Genomic DNA, 6408 nt, shown 5'->3' on the forward strand with positions numbered 1-6408 from the left:
GTTCAGTATAGGTTGTACATGTGTGGCTAATGCAAAACAGTAACATAGAAGATATATTGCAAAAGACTGACTATATTTCCCTCCCTCCTATTCCACCTCCCACTTGTTCTATTCTCTACTTTGATCCCATCCCTTTACAAAAGTGGGTGCTTCCAACTTCCCTCCCCCCCAGCCTGCCCTCGCTTCCATCATCCCCCCTCTCATCCCCTTCCCCCCTACTCTCCTGTAGGGTGAGATACCCTATTTAGTGTGTATTTCACTCCCTCCTCAAGCCAGATTCAATGGGAATAAGGTTGACCCATTCCCTTTTGCCTTCCTATTCTTCCCCTCCATTGTAACCATTTTCCCTTGCCTCCTCTATATGAGAGAGTTTACCCCATTCTGTCTCTCTACATCTCCTCTGTTTATATTCTTCGCTCACCTCTTAATTTCACCTTTTAAGTATCATCCCTTCCTATTAACTTGGTCCTGTGCCCTCTATCTATGTATATCTGTAAACATATATACACTCATTCACATGTGTATTCATATCCCCGTATACCTTCCGATATAGACATATATATATGTATATATATATCCATTCCCTTCAACTATTTTTATACTAAGAAAAGTTTCATCAGTTACAATTGTCATTTTTCCATGTAGGAATGTAAATAGTTCAACTTTGATAAGTTCCTTATGATTTCTTTTCCCTGTTTACCTTCTCGAACTTCTCTTGCTTCTTGTATCTGAATGTCAAATTTTCTATTCAACTCTGGTTTTTTCATGAAGAATTCTTGATCTTTCAAACTTGAGGCCAGGGGGGTGGAGAGGGACAGCAGCCTCCCCAAGGCTCTAGCACCCCAGTCCGGCCCCCTGCCACCCCCCACCTCCCAGCCTCCGCCGGCTAGCAGTCTCCTTCCAGGGTCTTCCTGCCCCTTTCCCTGTTCAGCATTATTGGAGAGCTGGAGCAGATTTGGTGCATCTCAGAGTGCCCCTCAGAACTCACTTAGCACACCATCCCTCTCTCATCCCCCATCTCGGGACAGGTCCAATGGGTCCTTCTCCAAGCAGACCCTTGGAGGGCCTAGCCAGCACCATTACCTCCAACAAGTAGAGCTCTCCCACCTCCCCTGAGGGGAGCAACGTCTCCAAGGGCAGCGAGGCTTTGGACAAACCCATCAACAATGATGTAGAGGGCATGTGGAGCCCTGACATTGAGCAGAGCTTCCAAGAGGCCCTTGACATCTACCCACCCTATGGAGGGTGCAAGATCATCTTATCAGATGAGGGCAAGATGTATGGCCATAATGAGCTGATTGCTCACTATATTAAGCTCCGGACCAGGAAAACTCGAACCAGGAAGCAGGTATCTAACCACATCCAGGTGCTGGCCAGTGGTAAAGCTCGGGAGATCCAAGCCAAGTTAAAGCACCAGGAAGCTAAGGACAAAGCTCTGCAGAATATGGCGACCATGTCATCTGCTCAGATCATCTCTGCTACAGCCTTCCACAATAAAATGGCCCTTACCCGGTGACCAGCCTACCCAGCAGTCTCAGGGTTTTAGCAAGGAACTTTGCCAGGCCAAGCCGGAACTTCCCACGATGTGAAACCTTTCTCTCAACAAACCTATGCTGTTCAGCCTCGGCTCCGTCTGCCAGGGTTTGAATGTCCTGCTGGGTCCACCCTGTCGCCGTCAACCCCTCCATGGCAAGGCCAAAGTGTGGCCAGCTCCAAGCTCTGGATGTTGGAGTTCTCTGCCTTTTTGGAGCAGCAACAAGACCCAGACACGTATAACAAGCACCTATTTGTACACATTGGCCAGTCCAATCACAGCTGCAGTGACAGCTACCTCGAAGCGGTGGACATCCACCAGATCTATGACAAATTCCATGATAAGAAGGGAGGACTCAAAGAACTCTTTGAACGAGGACCCTCAAATGCCTTCTTCCTCATCAAGTTCTGGGCTGGCCTCAACACCAACACTGAGGATGAAGGCAACTCTTTTTGTGGCGTCTCCAGTCAATATGAGAGCCCTGAGAACATGATCATCACCTGCTCCACCAAAGTCTGCTCCTTTGGCAAACAGGTTGTGGAGAAAGCAGAGTCAGAAAATGCCCACTATGAGAATGGCCACTACTCCTACTGAATACTACCGAATTCACCAGTCTCCTCTTTGCGAATATATGATTGACTTCATCTATAGGTTAAAGCACCTGCCAGAGAAATACATGATGAACAGCGTATTGGAGAACTTCACTGTTCTGCAGGTGGTGACCAACAGAGATACCCAGGAAACCTAACTGTGTATTGCATATGTGTTTGAAGTGTCTGTAAGTGAGCACAACATCACATCTACCGGCTGGTGAAAGAATAAGAGACTTGGGGATGGAGGATGAGAAGAACCAGGCTGTGTGTGTACAGGGAAAGGAGGGAGATCTGGTCTATGCCTGAAGTTCATAATCAAGAAGAGAACATTTCCCACCCCCCACCCCCCCTTCCCAAGAGCAAATATATTCCACTAACCTCAAATAAACTAAAGATATTACATATTTTCAAAAAAAAAAAAAAGAATGCTTGAAAGTCCTCTATTCCACTGAATGACCATATTTTCCCCTGAAACATGATACTCAGTTTTGCTGGGTAGGTGATTCTTGGTTTTAATCCCAGATCCTTTGACCTCCAGAATATCATATTCCAGGCCCTTCAATCCCTCAGTGTAGAAGCTGCCAGATCCTGAGTTATCCTGATTGTGTTTCCATAATATTCAAATTGTTTCTTCCTGGCTGCTCGTAATATTCTCTCCTTGATCTGGGAATTCTGGAACCTGGCTATAATATTCCTAGGAGTTTTCTTTTTGGGATCTTTTTCAGGAGGTGATCGCTGGATTCTTTGAACCTCTATTTTGCCTTCTGGTTCTAAAACACCAGGGCAATTTTCCTTGAGAATTTCTTGGAGGGTGATTTCTAGGTTTTTTCTTTGATCATGGCTTTCAGGTAGATCAATAATTTTTAAATTATCTGTCCTGGATCTATTTTCCAGGTAAGTGTTTTTTCCCATGAGATATTTCACATCGCCTTCTATTCTTTCATTTGTTTGGATCTGTTTAGCAGCATCTTGATTTCTCATAAAGTCACTAGCTTCCCTTTGCTCCATTCTAAATCTGAGGGAATGATTTTCCTCATTGAGGTTTTGAGCTTCTTTTTCCATCTGGCAAATTTGACTTTTTAAGGCATTCCTCTCCTCATTGCCTTCTTGAGCCTCTTTTGCCAATTGAGTCAGTCTGTTTTTTAAGGTGTGATTTTCCTCAGTCAGGCTGTTGACTTTCATTTCATAATTTTCTTGCATAGTTCTCATTTCTCTTCCTAATTTTTCCTCCTCTTCTCTTATCTGCTTCTTAAGGTCCTCTATGGCCTGTAACCAGCTCGTATTTTCCTTTGAAGCTTTTGGTGCAGGAGTTCTGACTTCACTGTCTTCCTCCTGTTCCATGCTTTGCTCCTTTTTGTCCCCAAAATAGGAGTCTAATGTTGGATTCTTCTGTTTGCTTTGCTTCCTTTGCCTGGTCATGTTGCCACTCAATTACTTGACTTTTGGGCTTTTTGCCACAGTAGGACTCTGCTACCAGACAGGGGAGCTTCGTACCAAACACTGGGGTTTTCTCAGCTGCCAGAGGTATTATATTGGGTGTTCTCTCTGAAGCCTCTTCACACTCTGGCAAGCTGGTCACACACCCCAGGACCTCCACCCTAGACTGCAATCCAGATTCAAGCAGGTTTAAAGCAAGAGCAATTACCCCTCAGACTGGTCACTTGGTCCCCCTACACTCCGCAGACCAGGAGCTGAAGCTGCCACGTGGCTCTGGCTGTACCGGGAGTCTCAGCGGCTTCTCACCCTGGGGGCAAAAGCTGATGCTCTCCCAACTACTGGTCCCAAAGTCCACACTGCACTGACCTCTCACATTGTCCTTCACATCTATGTGTTGATAAATCTGGAAACGGCCACAGATGCTGGTGATCTGGAGTCCCTCCAGCCAGTGGCTGGTCAGGCCCACCCTGGAGCTAAAACCTCGGCTCTCAAGTGGCTGGGCTCGGCTCCCAGAGTGCTGCACTGGCCACTTGCTGCTGGCCTGCCAGACTGTCCTTAGTGGGAGGTTAGCTTATCTGTGTCATTTTGTGGGTTCTTTAGCTCCAAAGTTTGTTCAGAGTCCCCTTTTACATGGATTGGGGAAGGTGAAGGTGAAGCCCCAAGGAGGTCCTGCTTCTACTCCTCCATCTTGAACAGAAAGCTTCTTTTCAAAATTCTTAAAGTGCCATAGAAGTAAATGTTGGCTATGACACAGAAGAGGAGGACTGTTTATCAATAGGCCAGTGCGTTGTCAAGACTTTCACATTCACACTTCTATAGTGCTTTGAGATTTATAATGAATTATAATTAAAATTATAATAAATATTTATTGACTGAGTATTGATAATAAAGCACTTTCCTGACAGCAATAATGTGAATTAAGTATCCCAGGTATGAATATTCCCATCAGAATCATAACTAGAGATTTTCATGCATGGGACAAGTTTTCCACACTCAAATCAAATAACAAGAAGCATAGTCATAAATCTAATTTTTTACAAATTAGATAAATGGGGGTGGGAAGAAAGAAAAGCCTTAGAGGACATCTTGTGGCGGGAAGACAGAGACCTAAGGATAACCCAGGGCCACTGATAGGAAGAGTTCTGCAGATGATGTATGGGGAGTAGGCAAGCGCAAACCATGGAGGAGTTTACCTGAGGTCACTCCCCTAATGTCAAAGCCCCAGTTGCCTGGCCCTAGTTACAGCTCTAATCCATGGAGATCAGACGAGGAAACTGAGGCCTGATCAGGTTAAGAGACTTACCAGACGTCCCACAGCTATTAAATGCCCTAGCCAAGGATTAGAATCATAGTAGCTAGGATTTATATAGCACTTAAAGGTGTGCAAAGCGCTTTACATACATTATCACCTGTGCTCCTCACTGCATTCTTGGGAGGGAGCTGCTATTATTTTCACCATTTTTTCAGATAAGAAAACTGAGAATGAGGGAGGTAAAATGGATTACCCAGAGTCACAAAGGTAGAAAATATCTGTGGCAGGACTGGAACTCAAGTCTTCCTAAGTCTAAGTCTCATGCTTTGTCCACTGCACCACCTAGCTGTCCATCACTTTCACTCTCACTCTCCTTACTTGTAAAATGATGGGGTTAGATTAAATGGCTACTGTAAAATAATAAGGTTAATGACAGCACCTGTCTCCTAGGGTTATTGTGAGGACAAAGTGAGATCATATTTGTAAACCTTTAAAAATGTTATACAGAGGCATCTAGGTGGCACAGTGAATAGAGCACCGGCCCTGGAGTCAGGAGGATCTGAGTTCAAATCCAGCCTCAGACACGTAACACTAGCTGTGTGACCTTGGGCAAGTCACTTAACCCCAATTGTGCTTCCTTTCCCCCTCCAAAAAGACAAAATATATATATATATATATGCTATATAAATGCAAGCTGTTACTATTACCTGCCTAAGGTCATACAATCTTTGGACTCCAAAACTCTGCTCTTTGCTTTATATCATATTGATTCAAATGATTGTCTCTGCAGATTCTGAACAAAGCTTTCTTTTTGTGTTACAGAATGTTACAGAAGAAAGCAGTTGGAAGGATGACCTATTGAGAATGTCATTGACTCCATGGCCTGACTCGGTTCCTCCCAGGAGGCCATTAATTAGCACAGGAATGAAAAGACTTCCCTTTAGCCCCAGCAAGTTGCAACAATCTCAAGTTTCTGTCAATTTTGAAAGCACCTGATAAATTTCTCTGGGTCACTGCCAAGAACAGACTGGACAGGAAAGTTCTCTAGAATTCTTGGAACTCCTTCTGCTGGGTGCTGTGTATTTTTTGTGTGTGGGAAGGGTATAACTAAGTCCCTATGATTAAGGGTCTCACTTGAGAAATCAAAAGGATGAGGGATAACATACCATTTGTGGATTATGTTGTCTTGAGGATTCTTTTCATGCATAGTTTGACTAGATGCTCAGTGGGGTCCCTTTCATCTCTCAAATTCCAGGATTATGGATGCAGGGCTGTTTCTATAACTTATTGGATGCTTTGGTAGTACATGGAGTAGAGTCAAGTAGTTAACACCCCCCCCCATCTTAGACCCTTATCTACTCTATTTCAGTAACCTCTTAACTAAGTTATTACAATAGCCTTCCTCTAGTCTATCTGACTTCAGTCTCCATCCTCCACATAGATGCCAAATTGGTATTTCTAAAGCAGAGGTGCAGAGGTCTGACCATCTCTGTCTCTCTGTCTGTCTCTCTCTCTGTCTCTGTCTCTCTCTTTCTCTATGTTTCTCTCTGTGTCTCTCTCGGTCTCTCTTTGTCTCTCTGTCTGTCTCTCTG

The 6408-nt window shown here is 44.4% G+C and overlaps 1 pseudogene; it reads left to right on the forward strand.

The window, feature by feature from the left end:
- Positions 1–1162: 1162 nt before the first annotated feature.
- LOC138161990 (transcriptional enhancer factor TEF-3 pseudogene) lies at positions 1163–2356 on the forward strand (annotated as a pseudogene).
- Positions 2357–6408: the final 4052 nt, after the last annotated feature.

This window comes from Petaurus breviceps, unplaced genomic scaffold (assembly GCF_028583685.1).
Source record: "Petaurus breviceps papuanus isolate PSGF00001 unplaced genomic scaffold, PetGlider_PUasm1.0 103, whole genome shotgun sequence".
Lineage (NCBI taxonomy): Eukaryota > Metazoa > Chordata > Mammalia > Diprotodontia > Petauridae > Petaurus > Petaurus breviceps.